A 22682-nucleotide genomic window follows, 5' to 3' on the forward strand; every position below is an offset into this window, starting at 1 on the left:
AATGGCTTGCATCACTTCCCCCAGTGTAAGTTCCTGTGTTGAAACCTCTGGTCCATAGTTAGTTAGTTCCACCAGTTCCTCCCATTCTAATCCTTCTACTTTTGGGTTTAGTAACTGTTGGAAGTATTCTGCCCACCTGTGAAGTATTTTATTACTCTCCCCTATCAAATCCCCTTCTTTGTTCCTACACACATTTGTTCTGGCTTGGAACCTGGTCTTTCCTTCTTTAATCTTTTCGTACATTTCACGAATTCGCTTCTCTTCTGCTAGCTGTTCAATTTCTTCCAGTTTTTTCTTATCTAGTGCTCTTTTCTCCTGTCTGCAGACCCTCTTCGCTACACGGCACTTTTCATTATATTCATTCAGATTTTCTAGATTTCTTCTCTGCAATAACTTCATTCGTGCTATATTACGTTCCTCAATTCTTCTCATACATTCTTTGTCAAACCAATCTTCCTTCCTTTGAGCCCATTCATGACCCAAAACCTCTCCAGCTGCCTCAAGGATTGCAGTCTTACATTGTTTACACATTACTTCTATATGTTCATTTGACGCGTCGGTATCACTCTTAATCCCCTCTTCTAATTTCATCTGATATGCTCTCCATATTTCTTCTAACTTCAGTTTCTAAATGTCAAACCTCTTTTGTTTGTGGCCTTTTTGTTTACTCAATAGTTAGATGCTTTGTCTAAATTTAATTCCACATTGGCTCCTAACATCCATTATGTCCGATCCGTGTCTCCGATCAATCAATATATGGTCTATCTGATTTCTAGTTTGTCCATCTGGTGAAATCCGTGTTTCTTTGTGTATTTTTTGTGTGTGTGTGTGTGTGTGTGTGTGTGTGTGTGTGTGTGTGTGTGTGTGTGTGTTGGAAACGTGTACTGCCGACAGTCATGTTTTTGCTTATAGCAAAATCTACAGCCTCCTCTGTGGGTGCATGTACATTTATCATTGTAATGTTGAAAAATTTTCCCCTTAATCTTAATATAGACATCCATTCATTGATTGGTTGCAAGCACATCACCACATGTTTCAGTTCTTTAGCGACCATAAAACCTGTTCCAAAGGTATTCATCCTCCTGCCACTATAGAAGATAGTCTATTATGTCATTCCCCTTCCACCTAATTTCCTGGAGAGCCAATATTTTTATACTGTAGTTGTTAATTGCGTTAGCAGGTGACATAAGGCTCCAGCTTGGTATAGGCTCCGCACATTCCATGTTCCTATGTACATGTCTCTTATCCTTTTTTTGTTTGCTGGCGTCATCATCAAAATATCTGTCCGGCTTATTCCTTTGCTAGCATTCACAACAATTGATATTTTACAGGGGATGATTGTTAATCTTCCACCCAACCATTTGGGGGGGGGGGGGGCTGCCCCTTACAGCTCGCAGGGTAGCTGGCTCCATGTTCAGGGGAGCATCCTTAGCCTTTGTAGATACCTCTACTAACTGCAAGGCAGCAGGTGATTTGTATCGGGTTTACTCCCTTAGGGAGTCCAGTATGTGTGGCCCTGCTCGTAGCTACGCTACCGCCGGCATAGCCCTCTGGATCCAGAGCATGCAAACCTCCTCGCCCGCACGGACAGTGCTACGTTGAGGCGGTGTCTCCTGAGGAGGATACTGGAATACCATGCTGTCATTAAATTCTTCATTTTGACTGTTTTATTGACATTAGAAATGTATCCGAAGTTAGTGAAGGATTTTGACTGTTTTATTGACATTAGAAATGTATCCGAAGTTAGTGAAACAGTTTGTTCGTAATTTTCAACACTTAATATTTCTTCTTTTCTTGTATCATTTATTTGAGTTCACCACTAAATGCAACACAATATTCTATATTTGACATGTTTTTGAAATATTTCCATGGTTAGTACTTCTCGCTCACAACTTTTTTTTTTACCCTGGAGTTGTTATATTGTGGGTGTGTTGCCTTTATCGCTGTTAGATTAATTAATGCTTTGAAGCTTCCTGGCAGGTTAAAACTGCGCCGGACTGAGACTTGAACTCGGGACCTTTGCCTTTCGCAGGCAAGTGCTGTACTTACTGAGCTACCCAAGCACGACTCACAACCCGTCCTCACAATTTTACTTCCGCCAGTACCTCGTCTCCTACCTTCCAAACTTCACAGAAGTTCTCCTACAGAACTTGCATGACTAGCACTACTGGAAGAAAGGATATTGTGGAGTCATGGCTTAGCCACAGCCTGAGGGATGTTTCCAGAATGAAATTTTCACTCTACAGCAAAGTGTGCACTGATTTTGAAACTTCTTGGCAGATTAAAACTGTGTGCCAGACCGAGACTCAAACTTGGGACCTTTGCCTTTCGCGGGTAAGTGCACGTGCTCGTGAAAGGCTAAGGTCCCGAGTTCGAGTCTTGGTCCGGCACACAGTTTTAATCTGCAGGAAGTTTCAAAATTAGCACACACTCCTCTGCAGAGTGAAAATTTCATTCTAATTAATGCTTTGTTTTCCACAGCCCACTTGAAAACAGAAGATGTTCACTCTTTTCGAGTTCCATGGAACAATTCACTGCGTAAGAGATAAAAGATAAATACAATCTAGAAAAAGGGTTAATTCCACTATGTGAGATGTTATATTGGCATTCCATCAGAGCCAGATGCCTTGTTCACTGATTTTCAGTATTGCGGGAGCTAATATCAATACTTCTCATTGAATGGGCGTATGTCGCTGACTTCTGTTCCTTAAAAACAAAAAATCTGTTTGTAGTGCTGTGGACATCTGTTTCAGTCTTCTTCTTATTTCCTAACCTCTGATATGTGGATTTGGTTTAATTGCTGTGTAGTTCACAGTTAGTTCATATCAGAGAATAAAATCGGTGATGGTGTTTACCCAGACACATCACATAAAGGAAATGGTTGACAACCACCATTATGTAAAGTAAAAAAAGTAAAATCATCCTGACTTTCTACTCTTTCACAGGCACATGTTGATTTAAGAAAATACAACAATTATTCCCTGTGATAAGTCATAGTTTTTTTCTTGTGACCCTGGTTTTGGAATTGTCACCAAACATCTGAAACAAATTATGTAATCATTTCAGTCTATGAGATTACTCATCATATATTGAAAACAAATGATCGAATCTCTTCAGTCCATGAGGTTACTCATCATGTTATAAGAATGTTGTGTACCAGGAAAGATTCTACTGACAAAAGTGGCAAGGTAGTCTGGGATTTCAAAAGCTGGTGGAAACTGCACTACAAAGTAAGCTATCTCAGAAGAGACAAAAAGCAAATACAAAACCATAAATCTCCCCAAGAGGGCTTGCTGCTCTTTGACAGGTTCGTGCTTAGCTACAATGGAGCCCCAGCCTTTGCAGCGTCTTTTCCCTTCCATGCTGCAGGTCTGTCCTCTTGCTATTTTTTCCCCCTCCCTTGAGGAACATGTCCGTGATGTTTTCGAAAATGTATTCTGCATAATCAGTAGCTTATATCAGAACAGTCGCTCCACTGTTTTTCGTTCCTTTTTTGTTTCTTCATTCCCCTTCTCCTATCCTTCCTTCGCTTCGGCTTTTGAGGTTCCCCTTTTTCTTCTTCCTCTGTGTGCTCCTGAAGGCCAGCCCATGCATCTGACACGTAACAAGTGACTGAGGAATGCGTAATTCCCAGCCCAGTGTTGACAGGTAGGGTTCAGGGTTCATACGTACCCTCTGGTACAGGCTAACCCAGGAAGGGGTGATTTTCTGAGCTGTTACCTTCCCAAATTGCCGATTGGTTCCTCTGTCGGGTGTGACCTGAGGTGTGAACAATCACCTAAGGCAGGTGAGGCTTCTTCTGAGGGGGGGTTCCCCCGGTGAATGAACATGCCATCGGAGACACTGGCAATAATGGGGGATTTCTCGCAAGAGCCAATCGTCATCGTCACAGTCGACATCTACCAAATGTAAACGGAATGAGGCCAACAATTCAAAGACCATCCCAGTTGCATCACAGTTCCTCATTGTTCCATGTACTGAAGACGGTTAGGTCTTTACTACAGTAAATCTGTTTTTTATTCAGAAAAGTGTTGATGCAAGAGCTGGATCTGTGAAATCCTGCTCTTATTTACAAAATGGCACTTGGCTTTCGGTGACTACTTGCAACTTTGCTCCACCATGGCTATCCTGTTCATGCCGAGGCCCATCAAATGCTGAATTCTTTCCGTGTTGTTCTTTACACTAGGCTGCTTGATGGTCTGACTGAGGCAGAAATTCAAATGTGCGTCTCTGATCAGAATGTCATTGCAGTCCATTGGGTGACAAAAAAGGTAGATACATCCATAGTGCTTACATGCAGTATCTTTCTCACTTTTGATAGAGTGGTGCTTCCATCAAAGATCAGAGCAGGCTATGAAGTTATCACAGTCTGACCATACATTCCAAACCCAATGGGCTGCTAACAGTGTCATTGTTACAACCACACTAAAGAGTCCTGTTGACACCCAGCCAAATGTGTAACCTGTGATAGGGATGCTCATGAGGGGGATTGTCTGCCTTCTTCTCCCCACTGTATTGACTGCAATGGTGACCATGCTACCTCCTCCCAAGATTTTCCCATGTGTGTTGGTGAGTAGGCTGTCCAGGAGATCTGGGTGAAGGAAAAAGTGCCTTACCAGGTCCCTTGCAAGCTGTTGGCTAGTCAGAAACCCTGCGTTATACCATCCGGCACTTGCAGCACGGTCCTTGCTACATCTTGCTCCCCAAGGGACATGGCACGCAGACATGTGACCTCAAATTCAGTGCTGTGGTTGTGGAATTGCCCAGTGTCATGGTAGCATCCCCGTCTCCTCCTCCAGCTGTGCAACAAGCCACTAAACTTTTTACCTCACAGGGCAAAGTCACCTGCTACACAACTGGCAGGCCAGGAAGTACAGATGAAATACTCGCGTGAAGAGTTCCTACATCCCTCCTGCCAACAAATATCTTAGTCTTTCTCTGCCAACCGGAAAGGCTCCAAGAAGTCAAACAAAGTCAAACAGTCTTCTCCTTTGCCAACTCGGAGATCCTCTTTGACGTTGTCACCACATGATACCCTTACCTGGCCGACATCTGTGTCGCCGGTGTGCACCGCCAACTGTTTCTCCATACTGGACTTCGCAGATCGACAGAGGGAGAATGCCGATGCCTCTGTAGATCTTGTGGAGCAGGATTCTCCAGCCTCTGTGCTCTGTAGCAGAAGGTTGGCACTCGGCAGCTGCTTTGGTAACAGCCCTTCATTTTTTTCCTCTCCTCCCCTTTCCTCATCATGACTCTCGATCAGTGGAACATTCGAGGTCTTCAATCAAACAGAGAATTTATGGCTGCTCTTAGAATTGTAGCATCTGCTTGTTCTCTGCTTCCAGGAAACAAGATTGCGTCCTCACGACCACTTTGAGCTCTTGCATTTCTTCCCGGTCCGCTTCGACCTGACCTCTGAGGATGGCACTTCATCTCATGGGAGAGTCATGCTGCTCCTCTGGGATCACTTTCATTGTCAACACATGTCCCTGACTACCTGGCTTCAAGCTCTTGCAGTCTGCATTTTCCTTCCTCACTTGACCTTTTCCCTTTGTACTGTACACATCCCTCCGTCATTCGGTGTCACCAGGGCAGACTTCCTCCACCTCATTGGGCAACTCCCTCACCCCTTTTCTGCTACTCGGTGACTAATGCATACTATCCTCATTGGGGCTTGCTGAGAACCTGTAAGAGAGGTGCCCTCTTGGCTGACCTTTTCAATCACCTTAACCTCATCTGCCTAAACACAGGAGCACCCACATTCCTTTCAGACTCCACTCACATGTATTCCAATTTGTACGTCTTTTTCTGCAGTGCCCAGTTTTCCCATCATCTCGATTGGTCATTCTCTCTGACACCTACTCAAGCAACCATTTCCCATGTGCTATCCGTTTACTGACTCCTACCCCACCTACATGCACTCCCAAATGGCAGCTTTCTAAGGCCAACTGGAGACTTTACTCCTTCCTGGCAACCTTTGATGAACACCATTTTCCCAGTTGCGATGAACAGGTAGAATGTCTTTCAAACACTATCCTTAACACTGCAGAATGCTCCATTCCTTGCACTTCCTCTTTGCCGCACTGTATCCCGAACCCTTGGTGGACTGAGGCATCCCACGATGCAATTTGTGCACAGAAATGTCCTCTCTGCATTTTTAACCACCATCCTACGATGGCCAGCTGAATTTGTTACAAACAATTGCGTGCACAGTGTTGTCACATTCTTCAGGATAGCAGAAAAGCTAGCTGGATTTCCTTTACTAGTTCCTTTAACAGTTCCACACCATCTTCCTTTGTGTGGGCCAACCTCCGACGGCTGCCTGGGACCAAGGTCCATTCCCCAATTTCTGGCCTGATAGTAGCAGATTATGTCCTAATGAACCCTGCTGCTATCTCCAACACCTTGGGCTGCTAGTTTGCGGACATCTTGAGCTCCAGCCACAATCACCCTGCCTTCCTCCACTGGAAACGAGTGGAGGCGGCTCAGGTGATAACCTCCCCTTCTCAGAGTCGTGAGTGCTACAATGCCGCCTTTAGTATGAGGGAGCTAGATCATGCTCTAACTTCATCCTGATGCTCTGCCCCAGGACAGGATGATATTCACATTCAGTTGCTGCAGAACATTTCTCTTGCAGGCAAGCACTTTCTCCCTGGGAAGATGGCATGCTTCCTCGACACTGGTGTGAAGCGACTGTCATACCTGTACCTAAGCCCGACAAGGAAAAACACCTTCCATCTAGTTGCTATCGCCATTAATCCTATTATGGCCTGTCTCTTGCTGGGAATCTTCTCCTTGTTGCCATCTATTGCAGTTCTTCACAGACTTTTGTCTCTTTAACCAGTGTCATCAGCGATGTCTCAATCATCTTTACTCATGGAGCATCAACAATGGCTTTCGCTTTCCAACTGACGAAACCATTTGTATGAATTTCTGGCAGCATAATTGGTTTCTTCTGCTGTCTTTACATTGGGTCTGTTGCTCTTCCATTCATTGGAACTTTGAAATTCCTGGGGCTCATGCTAGATAGGAAACTTTCTTGGTCCTTCCACCTGGCTTACCTGGCTGCCTACTGTATGTGGTCCTCCAATGTCATATACCGAGCGAGGTGGCGCAGTGGTTAGACACTGGACTCGCATTCGTGAGGATGACGATTCAATCCCGCGTCCTGCCATCCTGATTTAGGTTTTCCGTGATTTCCGTAAATTACTCCAGGCAAATGCCGGGATGGTTCCTCTGAAAGGGCACGGCCGACTTCCTTCCCCATCCTTCCCTTATTCGATGAGACCGATGACCTCGCTGTCTGGTCTCCTTACCCCAAAGAACCCAACCCAACCCCCTCCAATGTCATACTTGTCCTCAGCAGTACTTCCTCGGGAGCATGTGGGACTACCCTTCTCTGTTTGTATCAGTCCCTTGTCTGTTCGAAACTAGACTGTGGGTGTTTAGTGCATTCCTCTTGCGCCATCTCAGTACTGTCTACCATCATGGCATCCATTTGGCCATTTGCACCTTTTACACTAGCACGGTTTAGAGAGTCTGTTTGCCAAAGCAGTGAAACTATCGCGGTCATACCACTGTGACTTTTTCCTGGTTAGATACGCATGCCGTTCGTCTGCCATGCTGGGCCACCCATCCTATGCCTCCTTCTTTGATGACTCCTTTGATCGTCTGTTACGTCCTGTAGTTTGCTTTAGGCTCTTGCTCCAGCAGCTTAACTTCATGCTATCTGCCACTTTCCTGATAGGTGTAAACCCTTCACAACTTTGGCTTTGTGTTCACCTTAGCCTTCATTCACTTCCTAAAGACACTACTCCAGCCTCGCTCTATTGCCTTAAGTTTCACAACCTTTGCACAGAAGTTCGCAGTAGTACCTTGTGTACACTGATGGCTCTCAGACTGACCGTGGTGTCAGGTGTGCCATCGTCATTGACATGAATGATTTTCAGTGTCAGCATCTGGAACAGTGCTCAGTATTTACAGCAGAGCTCTTCACCCTGTATCAGGCCACATGGTACATCTGGCAACATGGGCTTTTCAATTGCGTCATCTGCTCCGACTTTCTCATTGCCTTTCAGAGTTTGTGTGGTGTACACCATCCATCCCATAGTGAAATGGGTACAGGAAATCTGTCACTTGCTCACTCTTGATGCCGCTGCCTCTGCTGCCAAGGCTGCAGTCCTTGCACCTTGGCCAGCTAGTCCTTCCACTCCCTCCGATGATCTCTGTGTTGCCATCTGTCAGCAGGTGGTATCACTTTGGCATCACTATTGGTCCTCCCTTCAGGGGAACAAGCTCCGGGTAATTAATCCTCTCTCATCGGCTTGGATGACCTCCTCTCTGCACTCTAGTGCAAGGAGATCATTTTAGCTAGGTTGTATATTGGGCACTGTCTTTTTAGCATGTCTCCAATCACTATGTGCTCATTGTCCTCAACCTCTGACGGTTTGCCATTTCCTGACGGAATGCCCTTTTTTTTAACCACTTACATTCTGATTTATATTTGCCGTCTGAGTTATTGGCCATTTTAGCGAATGATGCACAGGCTGTTTATGGCATTTTACTTTTTATCCGTCGTAGCAATATGGTGAAGTACATTTAATTTTTAGTTCAGGAACTCATTTTCACTGTGGCATATTTTATGGACCATTCTCCGTATCCAGTTTTTTAGCTGTCTTTCCTTCTGTGGATTGGGCTTAACGTGTAGTCGTTTTTAACTATCTTTCTTTCTTTTTTAAGTATTCCACGATTCTGACATGGGCATGTATGACCCTCGTTGTTTTTGTGCCCTTAAAAAAACCAAACGACCATAATTGTAGACATGACTGAAAGTCATAGTGGAGGCGTGCGACCATTAAAATAACAATTATAAAAATGGCTTTAAAATAGCTTGTTGGTCACAAAGTATCAGTTGCATGATGTTTCAGGGCCCATTTATTATTATTTACATGTTTCAGGCCCTGCCCACCTTTATATGACATGCTGAAAAAATGGTAACAGATATAATTTTTTTTCTACAATCTTGCAAATTTACACAAGTGTCTTAAAAGAGGAACTCTGCTAAATCATGACTGAACAACAAAGACTATTAAAACTAAATATATACATTTTAGTACAGAATGAATACACAAATTTGACAAGCAAGTCAACAGAAACAAAGTTTACTTAGTCTACTTGGCAAATAACTTTATGACCAACATGTATGATGCTTACAGGCGAGTGATGCGGTTTACAGATAGTTCTCATATGTGAGCATGTTGATGGTAGGTGGAATAACTGCTGTGGCACTGCTATAAATGGCCAATAGATAATTGCAAGAGATAACAACATTATCTGCTACAAAATTTATACTTTTTGCGGCACAGTGTAACTACTTGCAGGTGGAAAAGGAGACACCATTTACTGTTGTTGCTTCGCCTCCCCCCCCCCCTTCCCCCCCAATATGGAGTGAAGTTCGTCCTCATTACTGACCACAGGCCCCAGGCTTCCTACTTTGGCCCTTGCTCTAAGCTACCAGATCAGACTGCCTGCTGTTTGCAGAGGTGGGCCCTCTTTCTCAGCAATTATTGCTATGCCATTTGTTAGCAGTTGGTGCTTCCCCCAGTATCCCCGCATATCCAAGAGAATGGGGTCCTGCAGGACTCTGTACACTCTCTCTCTCTCTCTCTCTCTCTCTCTCTCTGTCTCTCATAGCCATCAATGGTCTAGCAGCAGCTGTGGGGTCCTCAGTATCACCCTCCTTTTATAGTGAAGACTTTTGCTTCTACTATTGTGCCTCCAGTGTGTTTGTCTCTGAATGTCGATAGCAAGGCACCATACGAAAGGCGCAGGTATGGGCTGTTGTCCATGGCTTCTGTTTTCTGCCGCCAAGACTTGCATCATGCACTTTTGTTGATGACATACTGTTCACCCACAACCAGAAATTTACCTTGATGACCAACTACTCAGTGTAGTTTTAGGTTTTGGGACTGGTCTGTGATTCTCAGTTGACGTGGACTCCCCTTCTTCACCAACATAAATGAAAGTGCTGTCTGCACCGTAATACACTTCGCGGCCTGAGTGACATAAACTGGGGTGCAGATCGCTCTACCCTCCTGCAACTTTACAAAGCCCTGATGCAATCCCGTCTTGATTATGGGAGTCTGAGTTATGGTTCGGCATCGCCTTCAGCATGCAGATACTGGATCCAGTACATCACTGTGGGATTAAACTTGTGACAGGAGCCTTTCGAACTGGTTCTGTGAACAGCTTACTTGTGGAGGCTGGGGTTCCTCCATTGTGGATCAGGCACCAACAACAGCTAGTCAATTATGCTACCCATGTTCGCAGCTCACCTTAGCATCCAAACTACCATCTTCTCAATTATTTTATTTTTTTTTTTTCCTCCACCCCGTCAGTCTACTGACTGGTTTGATGTGGCCCGCCACGAATTCCTTTCCTGTGCTAACCTCTTCATCTCAGAGTAGTACTTTGCAACCTACGTCCTCAATTATTTGCTTGACGTATTCCAATCTCTGTCTTCCTCTACAGTTTTTGCCCTCTACAGCTCCCTCTAGTACCATGGAAGTCATTCCCTCATGTCTTAGCACATGTCCTATCATCCTGTCCCTTCTCCTTATCAGTGTTTTCCACATATTCCTTTCCTCTCCGATTCTGCGTAGAACCTCCTCATTCCTTACCTTATCAGTCCACCTAATTTTCAACATTCGTCTGTAGCACCACATCTCAAATGCTTCGATTCTCTTCTGTTCCGGTTTTCTCACAGTCCATGTTTCACTACCATACAATGCTGTACTCCAGACGTACATCCTCAGAAATTTCTTCCTCAAATTAAGGCCGGTATTTGATATTAGTAGACTTCTCTTGGCCAGAAATGCCTTTTTTGCCATAGCGAGTCTGCTTTTGATGTCCTCCTTGCTCCGTCCGTCATTGGTTATTTTACTGCCTAGGTAGCAGAATTCCTTAACGTCATTGACTTCGTGACCATCAATCCTGATGTTAAGTTTCTCGCTGTTCTCATTTCTACTACTTCTCATTACCTTCGTCTTTCTCCGATTTACTCTCAAACCATACTGTGTACTCATTAGACTGTTCATTCCGTTCAGCAGATCATTTAATTCTTCTTCACTTTCACTCAGGATAGCAATGTCATCAGCGAATCGTATTATTGATATCCTTTCACCTTGTATTTTAATTCCACTCCTGAACCTTTCTTTTATTTCCATCATTGCTTCCTCGATGAACAGATTGAAGAGTAGGGGGAAAGGCTACAGCCTTGTCTTACACCCTTCTTAATACGAGCACTTCGTTCTTGATCGTCCACTCTTATTATTCCCTCTTGGTTGTTGTACATATTGTATATGACCCGTCTCTCCCTATAGCTTACCCCTACTTTTTTCAGAATCTCGAACAGCTTGCACCATTTTATATTGTCGAACGCTTTTTCCAGGTCGACAAGTCCTATGAAAGTGTCTTGATTTTTCTTTAGCCTTGCTTCCATTATTAGCCGTAACGTCAGAATTGCCTCTCTCGTCCCTTTACTTTTCCTAAAGCCAAACTAACCGTCACCTAGCGCATTCTCAATTTTCTTTTCCATTCTTCTGTATATTATTCTTGTAAGCAGCTTCGATGCATGAGCTGTTAAGCTGATTGTGCGATAATTCTCGCACTTGTCAGCTCTTGCCGTCTTCGGAATTGTGTGGATGATGCTTTTCCGAAAGTCAGATGGTATGTCGCCAGACTCATATATTCTACACACCAACGTGAATAGTCGTTTTGTTGCCACTTCCCCCAATGATTTTAGAAATTCTGATGGAATGTTATCTATCCCTTCTGCCTTATTTGACCGTAAGTCCTCCAAAGCTCTTTTAAATTCCGATTCTAATACTGGATCCCCTATCTCTTCTAAATCGACTCCTGTTTCTTCTTCTATCACATCAGACAAATCTTCAGCCTCATAGAGGCTTTCAATGTATTCTTTCCACCTATCTGCTCTCTCCTCTGCATTTAACAGTGGAATTCCAGTTGCACTCTTAATGTTACCACCGTTGCTTTTAATGTCACCAAAGGTTGTTTTGACTTTCCTGTATGCTGAGTCTGTCCTTCCGACAATCATATCTTTTTCGATGTCTTCACATTTTTCCTGCAGCCATTTTGTCTTAGCTTCCCTGCACTTCCTATTTATTTCATTCCTCAGTGACTTGTATTTCTGTATTCCTGATTTTCCCGGAACATGTTTGTACTTCCTCCTTTCATCAATCAACTGAAGTATTTCTCCTGTTACCCATAGTTTCTTCGCAGCTACCTTCTTTGTACCTATGTTTGCCTTCCCAACTTCTGTGATGGCCCTTTTTAGAGATGTCCATTCCTCTTCAAGTGTACTCCCTACTGCGCTATTCCTTATTGCTGTATCTATAGCGTTAGAGAACTTCAAACGTATCTCGTCATTCCTTAGTACTTCTGTATCCCACTTCTTTGTGTATTGATTCTTCCTGACTAATGTCTTGAACTTCAGCCTACTCTTCATCACTACTATATTGTGATCTGAGTCTATATCTGCTCCTGGGTACGCCTTACAATCCAGTATCTGATTTCGGAATCTCTGTCTGACCATGATGTAATCTAATTGAAATCTTCCCGTATCTCCCGGCCTTTTCCAAGTGTACCTCCTCCTCTTGTGATTCTTGAACAGGGTATTCGCTATTACTAGCTGAAACTTGTTACAGAACTCAATTAATCTTTCTCCTCTTTCATTCCTTGTCCCAAGCCCATATTCTCCTGTAACCTTTTCTTCTTCTCTGTACAAACACAGAAATTCATCTCCCACACCGGTGGCCCAGGTCAGAGATTATGATCGCACTTTGTGTCTGGTCCCTCCTCTCTGAACTCCAGTTTTTTCCTCTTCCACCTCTCCTGTGGGCTAACTCACATACACCTCCGTGGTGTATCCCTGAGCTCCAGCTTAGTCGTGATCTGTCACAAGGTTTGAAAAACTTGGTCCCTCCCGAGGCCCTCTGCCACCAGTTTTTCTCCATCCTTGGCACATTCATGGGTTCAGAAGTAGTCTTTACTAATGGCTCCACGGTTGCCAGTGATGTGTGTTTTGCTTATACTCAGACGGGACGTACTGAACTGCATTCATTGCTGGATGGCTGTAGTGTTTACACTGCAGAGTTTGTAGCCCTCTCTCGTGGTCTTGAGCGTATCCGTTCCTGCACCAGTGGATCTTTCCTCATCTAAAGCAACTGCTTGAGCAGTTTGCAAGCTCTTGACCAGAGTTACCTTCACCATTCCTTGGTCATTGCTATCCAGCATTCCCTATATGCCCTCAATGCATGTGGACGCTCTGTGACCTTTGTCTGGACCCTGGGCCATGTCGGGATCCAGGGGAATGGACTTGCTGATAGGCTGGCCAAACTGGCTCTTAAGATCGGTATTCCGAAAGCAGACCTCCAATGGGTATTATGCTGTAAAGTTTTAGGAATCTGGAGTATGGAATGGGTCACTCTGACTTCATCAGAAACTATGAGTGATAAAGAAGACTACAAATCTGTGGAGGTTCTCCATGCAGGTCTCTCAAGGGGGACTGAATCATGGCCATCTCTTCTGTTGCGAGGACCTGCCCCACTGTCGTGCTTCCAGTTTGATGGTGGTCCACATTTTGCTGAACTGTCCCAACCTAGTCACCCTTTGGCGGACTCCTAATCTTCCTGACTTGCTGCCCCTAGTGTTAGGTGACAGTGCCTCAGTGGCTGACGTAGTTTTACATTTTGTTCATGAATGGGGCTTTTACAGCTCTCTTTAAGGGAGGGCCACTTCAACTTATCAGCCCATTGAGGTGTTGGCAGCCCACTCTGTTGCCTCCTCTGCCCAGAGACAGGGTTGCGGGCATCTGTTCTTGATGGTCCAGCCCGGTCCACACCCTATCTGCTCTTTTACTCTCCTCCCCCCTCTGGCATGATCTGTTAGACTTGTTCATCTTTTGTCTCTCTGTGCTTCTCTTGTCCTATCTGTGTTGCTAGTCTTTCCTTGGAAATCTCTGGATGATGTACCTCTGGTAAGTGGCAGGGGATGGGGGTTGTATGTCCCCTCATTGCACTCTGCTTTCAGGGGCTTATGGCCACCCCGTAGACATAGCACCTTACCTGCCTTTCTTCCTCTGTCTGCTTTTCTTCTTTTTATACCTTGTCTCTCATTTATTGACCTTTTGTAGACGGGGTTTTCTTCCACTGGGTTTTGCATAGTAGGCTACCTCTGTTGTACAGTCATGTAGACCTGATCACCTAGTAGTTTTGTCCCTTTTAACCCATAGTGTTTGGGAAGGTGAATGGAAGATTTAAATTTGGTAGAAGACTTCTGACAAAGTGCAGTACATCTTTAAAGGAAATCACATACAGAACACTAGAGCAACCAATTCTGTTATATTTCTCCAGTAATTGTGGTTCTCATCAAGTAGGCGTGACAGCATATATCAAACAAACCCAGAGATGTGCTTATCAGTATAACACATACTAAAATGTAAGGTAGAAGCTCAGGAAATTTAAATAGAAATGTGTGGAAGGAGGATAGTGTTGTTCTTGCAGTATCTTAGCAGTCAGGCTGCAGTGCTGGACAGTGTAACCACCCCACGCATGTCCTGTCAGCACTCCTACACATGCATCCCAATACACCTATATCCACTTATTTATCTACAATTACAGTGTCCCAGCACTACAGCCTGATTGGTCAGGGTTTTGAAAAAATAACATAGTTTTCTTCCAGATATTCCTGTTTAAGTTTCCTGAGCATATCCACTACATTTTAGTAGTACAGATTTACACAAGTAGCAGCACATCTCTGAATTTCTTTGATATCTATAGTCTTGCTTACTATACAAGAGTCCCAATCGCTGTAACAGTACTCTGGAAATTGTTACATCGCGCGCGCGCGCGTGTGTGTGTGTGTGTGTGTGTGTGTGTGTGTGTGTGTGTGTGTGTGTGTGTGTGTGTGTGTGTGTGTGAAATATGAGCACAAGCATGGCAAGCATAGGGCCCTCGGACATTATATCATATCTTATTATTTACCATTATACCATATCTTACCACCTCCATGCCACAGTCATTCCCCCCTCTGTCAGCCCTCCTCGTCTGACCCATAAACCATGATGAGTTCTTTGATGTAGACTTACCGTGCCCAGGGACTTTGACTTTGGTCATTCTTCCACTCCCTCATCCTGTATCTTAGTACTGTCTCTAGCTAACGAAGTACAACCACCGTTGTTGCAAGTTTGATCTTCCGGTTTTCAAATTTTTTTATTTGTAGTATTGGCTGTGTGGAGAGGTTGCACAACATGGCAGATGTCCTACCAGATAAGCAGTTATGCTGTATTTACATACTGTGTGTGATACATGCAACCTTTTGGGGGTGGGTGGGATGTCATAAAGTACCTGCATGGCTGTAGCCCCTTATCCATGCAGGGGTCGCACTGTTAATGCTTGTTCGTCAACTCCTTGTGAATCCCAAGGAGTGAGTGTTTCTCCTATCAGGGAAATCTGTGCAATATACCTGTTCTAGGTAGCTGTTGCTGCATAGGGTAACATCTATGTGAGGGACCCAGTTGGAGTGGATGACATAACATACACGCAAACAATACGCAATGAAGGAACGTACCTTAATTGTCAGAAAATTGTTGTCATAGAGCTCCATCACTCTCATGTGATATAGCAGCTCGATACAATATAGTGTGTTGCAATCCAAAGGCATTTTCTCCCTTAATTATGCCATGGCAGGAGAACTGATTTCAGAAACAGTTCCTAAACACAGGAAGACTGAGCGTATATTTCTGGACACCCAGCCTCATTGGAATTCCAGGAAAAAGACATGTAGCCAATATGGCCAAGGAGTTCCCAAAAGGATGCCTGAGAATTAAAGATACCAGGACCTGACTGACAGACAACCCTATACCAACAATTCCTAGTGTCCCAGAATAGTGATGTGTCAAGCTTGTTAGTGGCAGCTACATTTCACAACTCCACATTGGCCACAGTAGAATAATCCATGAATACAGTTTTAAACACTCCACTCTACCATATTGCAATTGCAGAGCTCCATTATTAGAGATATTCTACTTTTTCCATGATAAACTGAATTTGGAAGTTAGATGACTCATTATTCTTACATTTATCTGATTGCATATAAGCGGCAAACCTAGTTTTACATGTTATCTGGCAGTGCAGTTAATGTACGTTTAGGTCTGATAATGTTGCCTTGCATATCTTCTAGTGGTATCGATGGAGACAACTGGTTGCCTTCCAATGTAGGGTTAGCCCCGGAGGGTCTGTGGCCATTCGTAGCTGACCGGTAGGCCTGTCATCCTAACCTGTTAATTCATTTGTGTGTTTACATATCTTTATTATAATTAGTACAACTTCATTGACCTGACTATCTTCTGGTCTCTTACAGTGACTGGAGAGTTTGCCAGTCTGATCCCAAATGTGTGCCTCCTGCCGCATGGCAACGTCCAAAGGGTTTTCGACTGGCCTATCCCCCCCCCCCTTACCCTCCCCTCCCCTCTCACCGCGTATTATGGTACATAACTGTATTTTTTTTTTTTTTAAGCTAGGTTGAGTCCTTAAACCCATTAAACAATTAAGTTGATCAAATTTCTGTCTGTCAGCACCTCAAGGTGAGTGTTGGTGTTTTTTGAAGTGGTTTGCATTTCAGATTGTGCCGTATTTATGTTAGTTTCCTGCTATCGGAGAAGCCTGTGACCATTCATATATCTTTTTTTTCTGTAAAGTGTGTGTCTCCTGTCAATTGAACTGATAAGAATCGCACATACTAGAGGAGTATTCTAATATTTGGTGTAGAATGTTGGCATGTAGGATTTATAGTAATGCAAAAAGGATATAATGTACAGGAGTAATGTGTATTAGAATGCAGTAGTGTCCCTCTTAACTTTCAGAATACACATGCCTAATATAGAGATCATAAAAGTATGTATGTTTGTTTATTTTTCCCCAGGAATGGTGGAATTTTTTTCACAAAAATAACTGGTGGTGGAATATTGATGTACCATGATCCAAAGGAACTTCTAAGTAATTCCTAATATTGATACGGAGCAATGAAGGCAGTCATATCAAGTGAGTCCTTGTTCAAATTTTACTCCATCATGTCATAACTTGATTCTCTTCCTGTAACATCAGGTTAATACTAACTTTTCCTCTAAATTTAATGTGATGTTTATTTTTAAAATGTTATTTTTGAGAAAGTTTAAGTGGTTATTCATTTATTTCATTTTGTTAATAACATGCAAATTAATTAATTAATCGATCTTATTCGGTTGTTAGCTTATTGTTTCTCACAGGCACAAACTTGAGAGCCACGTTATGAAAACTTAGTCTGAAACATGCATCTGTTCATAGTAACAATTGCTTCTGGAAAAGGACTGGTAATTATTTAATATCAAGATGTTCTTGAAAGTAACCAGCTTCTTTTAACAATGTGTATGGGTATTGCTCTTATCACACATCCTTTGATCTTGCAGTCCTTACCTACTAGGTGCTGTTCCATACTTCACTCCTACACACACACACACACACACACACACACACACAATCCACCTCCTAATCCACTCCTCCATGTCTTTGAGTGCCACTTGCAGCTCTTTCTGCCTGCACCAAAGTTAGCTTACTTTTCTAACCATGCAGTTGGTGCCTCTTCCTCCCAGTCATCAGCAACGCTTCCCTCCCAACCTTCATCCCAATCCCCATCCCGTTGCTCCCCTCACCCACTCCACTTCGGTACAACTCTTCACCACAGTTGAGCTACAGTACTAGTGCAATGTACTCAGTTGGGACAATGTAGCTGTGCATGTGTGTGCGATTGTGTTTTGTCACTTGCAGCTTGACAGTTTGCACAAGGACATAAATTTTGCAATGTTGCTCTGTTTAGTGACATTGTATCAAGTGTTTGCTTTGACTTTTTTGGGTATATGGTTTGTATATCCATTAGTTTGTTATGTCTCTTTTATATAATTTCTACATCCTCCTTGATGGTTGAGTTACAGTAATTTGAAGTGTGTGAGTGAGTCCCTATCTACTCAAATGTGAAGACAACACTCCATAGAATGGAAGGTAAATAATGTTGTGTTAGTCATATGTTGGTTTTTCTGATAAGTCTTCATATAGCTTACTTTTGAGGTGTCATAGTCCTTTGCAAATATAGTTTTAGGACAGTTCAGCACAGCTGTCCTTATATTGGCATACACTGTATCTGTGATACACTGGCTGTGCCCAGGATCACAGTGCAAAAAAAGCACATCACATCTGATGTAGTGAATGATGTTTTATAATGATGAGCTTTGCAGTAGTGAAGAAGAGATGCAACACACAAGGTACAAATAAAATGTTAATGGCTACAGACCACATAATCCTAGGTTTTTGTAAAGGAAGTAGATCTTTCCTTACTACTCCCGTATTAGCTGTTCCTGCTGCTTCCAAAAGCAGGAAATTGTGCCCTACATTCTCTAGCAATTTCACCATTACATTCCTCATTAGGAAATAAAGTGTCAGATACACTGCATAGCGATCCACTATTTGTGAACTTATGGCAGCTCCCATAATTCTGACTTACTGAAGAATTAACAAAAATGAGAAACAAAAGAAATGTGAGGTGATTATGCCTATTTGATTTTACACAAAGATTGTACAATGAATTTGGAACTTGCATACAATGTGATCTACAAATATTTTTCAGGTTCATAAGTCGGATGCTACTGCACTTGGTACTAAATTATAATGGGAACTGGTTTACTGTCAACTCACCATTGTAAACACCACTGACAGATTACATTCAGTGCTTGAACCTTGGAACAAATGCTTGCACTAATAAACTTCTGACACACTGAACAGTTAACTAACTACAGAAAGTTTGTTCCTTCACATAGGAAACTGGATCTGGCAAACAAGTACAGTACTTATGACAAATTGTTGACAACTAAGAAGCTAGGATTGAATCTGAGTTTTAATGCAGTGCAGTGCGTAGGGGAGTTACGTAGGAATTTTATGGGGTAGGGTCAGATAGTGATAGTGGGTGGAGCAGGGAATAGTTTTGATAAGGATGGGGAATATGACATAGGTGGTGACCTGGTAAAGATAGCTACTCAAACTGGTGGCACTAATGTGCATTTCATGCAACTGTTTCAGCATCATGATCAGCCTCATCTTAATGTGGCTGTAAGGCGTGTTAACATGGGGCTGGAGAAGGCACTGATGGCAGAGGGCATGGGTCACATTGCTGTGGTGCCAGTTGAGTCCATCAGTAGATCGGGTTTGACTAGGTATGGATTGCACCTCAATAGGTATGGGAAGGGGAGACTGGTGAAGGTTATAGGTGACAGTGTAGTGGGTGGTGGTGGGATCACTCATGGAAAAATTCCTTTAGTAGTTGGTGTTTCAGCTGCACCTTTTTTAGATTGAAATCAGCTGATAGGTATACCTGCTTGAAGGAAGTCCCTCTAACTAATGAATCACCTTCATAGGATGTCATGTTCCCAAGTAGAGAAGGAATTAGCATATTTCATCAAAATATAAGAGGTATTAGAGATAAAGATAGTGAACTGCTAATACGTGCTGACTCAGAAATTATTGGTCTATTGGAGCACCACTTAAATAATTTGACAATTCAGAGACTTCTTTACAAGGATACAGATTAGCTGGCTGTTTTTCAAGGAGTTTCTTGCAGGGTGGGGCAGTGGCCATGTACGTAAAAAACAGTATTCCACTTGAGTCCATAGATGGCACTGCACTGAACAAATATTTGAATGTTCTGAAGGGACAGTTGAATTTAGTGAAGCTAAACTTCTAATGGTTGTTGTTTATTGGTCCCCTAACTCTGACTTCAGAGCATTTCTGCTCAAGCTAGAGAGGGTTCTTGATTCACTTTATAGGAAGTACCAAAAATTAGTTATATGTGGTGACTTCAATATTAATTTTGTATATGATCATGCAAGAAAGAGGATGTTGGTAGATAGCCTAGATTCATGTGATCTGATGCAGGCCATTTTTCTTCCAAATTGGGTGCAGGGGAACAGTAGCACAGCCACAGACAGTATTTTTATTCATTCTTCATTACTAGATGGGCATTCTGTTAGTAAAAGGGTGAAAGGCCTTTCAGATTATGATGCACAAATTATAATTACAAACTATGTAGGAAAGGTAATCCAATGGAAATAGAGTTTTTTAAACCTTGTAAAGGAACAAGAATAGCAGGATGTTTATAGTGCCGATAGCTTAGTGACAAATATAATGCTCTCCTTAACACATTTCTCATGCTCTTCGGGAGTTGCTTTCCATTAGAACATTCTAAATGGGGTACTAGCAGTAAACTCAGCTGTGCAGTCATCAGTGCCTGCCAGCAGTAAAAGGCAGCCTGGGTGGTTGACTAGTAGGATAAGGATATCATATAGAACAAAGCAGGAATAATATCCAAATGTTAGAAGTAGTCACAATCAAGCTACAGTAGCCCATTGCAAACAGTATTGTAAGGTGCTTAACAATGTTGTCAGGAAGGCAAAGACTATGTGGTACAGGAATAAAATAGCTAATTCACAGGATAAAACTAAAACCATGTGGTCAGTGTGAAGGAAGTGTCTGGTCAGCAACACGAGGTCGACGATATAGAGTCAGTTCGTAATAAAAATATTTCTGTTACTGATAAATCAGATATATGTGCAGTATTTAACAACCATTTTCTGAGCATTGCTGGTGAGTGAAATAGAAATTTAGTTTCAACAGGGAATTGCATAACTCTCTTGGAAAATGACTTTCCAAGATTGATGTCTGAAATACTCTGTCTGAAATACTCCTCTGTGATACAGACAAGGGGGAGATTGAATCAATAATTAAATCACTGAAGACTAAGGACTCTCATGGATATGATGGAGTGCCTAGCAGAATACTAAAGTACTGTGCTGCACATGTTAGCCCTGTAATTAGCCATATTTGTAATTTTTCCTTCAGTAATGGTCAGTTTCTTGAACGATTAAAGTACTCAGTAGTAAAGCCGCTTTATAAAAATGGAGAAAGGGATAATGTAGACAATTTTAGACCTATTTCTATGCCATCAGTGTTTGCTGAAGTCATCGAAAAGGCTGTGTATCTAAGGATAATTGGTCATTTTATATCACATTTGCTATCAAATGTACTGTTCGGCTTTAGAAGTCATTTAACAACTGAAAATGTTATATTCTCTTTTATGTGTTAGGTACTGGATGGGTCAAACAAAAGGTTTCGAATGCTAGGCATATTTTTTTGATTTAACTAAGGCGTTTGATTGTGTTGATCACAAAATATTGCTCCAGAATTTGGACCTTTACAGAACATGAGGAGTAGCTCACAATTGGTTCACCTCTTACTTTAACAACAGACAGCAAAAGTTCATTATTCACAGTGTTGAGAATGGCTGTGATGTGGGGTCTGAGTGGGGTACGATCAAATGGGGGTGCCCCAGGGATCAGTGTTGGGGCTACTCTAGTATTACGGTTAATTCTAAAATACTTCTGTTTGTTGATGACACTAGATTTGTGGTAAAGGATGTTGTGTGCAACATTGGCTCGGTTTCAAATAGTGCAGTTCATGACATAACTTCGTGACCTGTAGAAACTAAACTAACACTAAATCATAGTAAGACTCAGTTTTTGGGGATACGATTAGTGAAACTGAACAGTTCAGATTTCTAACTAATCAGATAGATATTAAACTGTTGTGGAAAGCCCACATTCAGGATCTTGTTCAAAGACTTATTGCTGTCATTTTGACTATTCGAGCAGTATCTGAAGTAAGGGATCATTAAAGAAACAGGCGGTTCAGGCAATAAGTGGTGGAAGTTAGCAAAACTCTTGTTGACTACTGTTCACTAGTCTGGGTATTTTGACATTAGCCTCTCAATATATATATTCTTTACTATCATCTTTTTATCAGTATCAGCTTATTCCCAAGAATTAGCAGCTTTCACTCAGTTAATAAGTGTCAGAAATCCAACCATTATTTGGATTGAACTTTGTGCAGAATGGAGTGCAGTATACTGCTGCATCCATTTTCAATAAGCTACCACAAGAATTCAAAAATCTGAGCAGTAATCCATGCACTTTCAAATCGTAACTGAAGAGTTTTCTCATGGGTCACTCCTTCTATTCTGTTGAGGAGGTGCTTGAAAAATTAAGCTGATTCTTATGTTATGTTGTTGATTGTGTTTACTTTAACTTATGCCTTGACTTTTTTTGGGTTCATAAACATTTTATTTTTATCTGTTCTTACTTTTATGTTGTAATTTCATGTACTGACACATTCCATGACCTTGGAAATTCGCTCCTCAATTTGGTCCTACAGAACATGACGTGTAAATAAAAAATAAAAAAGCACAGTAAGCCATGTATTGTACCACTTTGAAACCTAAAACTAATTACTATCAGTCAAAGATTTGGCATACAAAACTGATTATTAAATTATAAGACAATTACGAATAAAAATTCTCAATACAATGGAAAAACAGCCAAAGTTGCAAATTTCAATTTATTTTGTTGATGACAAGATTTGAATCAGGACCCATTTTCAAATCCTTCAGTTAGTCAAAATGGTATTTTCCAAACTGCAAGAACCATGTCAATATAACAGACATATACGTATAACAAAGTGCGAATGAGT

The 22682-nt window shown here is 42.3% G+C and overlaps 1 protein-coding gene across 3 annotated transcripts in view; it reads left to right on the top strand.

Moving 5' to 3' along the window:
- LOC126248384 (uncharacterized protein DDB_G0271670-like) overlaps window positions 1-22682 on the top strand; it is a 201912-nt gene that overhangs the window by 42981 nt on the left and 136249 nt on the right. For all 3 annotated transcript variants that reach the window (XR_007545470.1, XM_049949325.1, XM_049949324.1), the window contains exon 4: window positions 17002-17120. The gene's annotated coding sequence lies outside the window, so the exon portion shown is untranslated. The remainder of the gene's footprint in view (window positions 1-17001; window positions 17121-22682) is intronic.

The sequence above is a fragment of the Schistocerca nitens genome, chromosome 3 (assembly GCF_023898315.1).
Source record: "Schistocerca nitens isolate TAMUIC-IGC-003100 chromosome 3, iqSchNite1.1, whole genome shotgun sequence".
NCBI lineage: Eukaryota > Metazoa > Arthropoda > Insecta > Orthoptera > Acrididae > Schistocerca > Schistocerca nitens.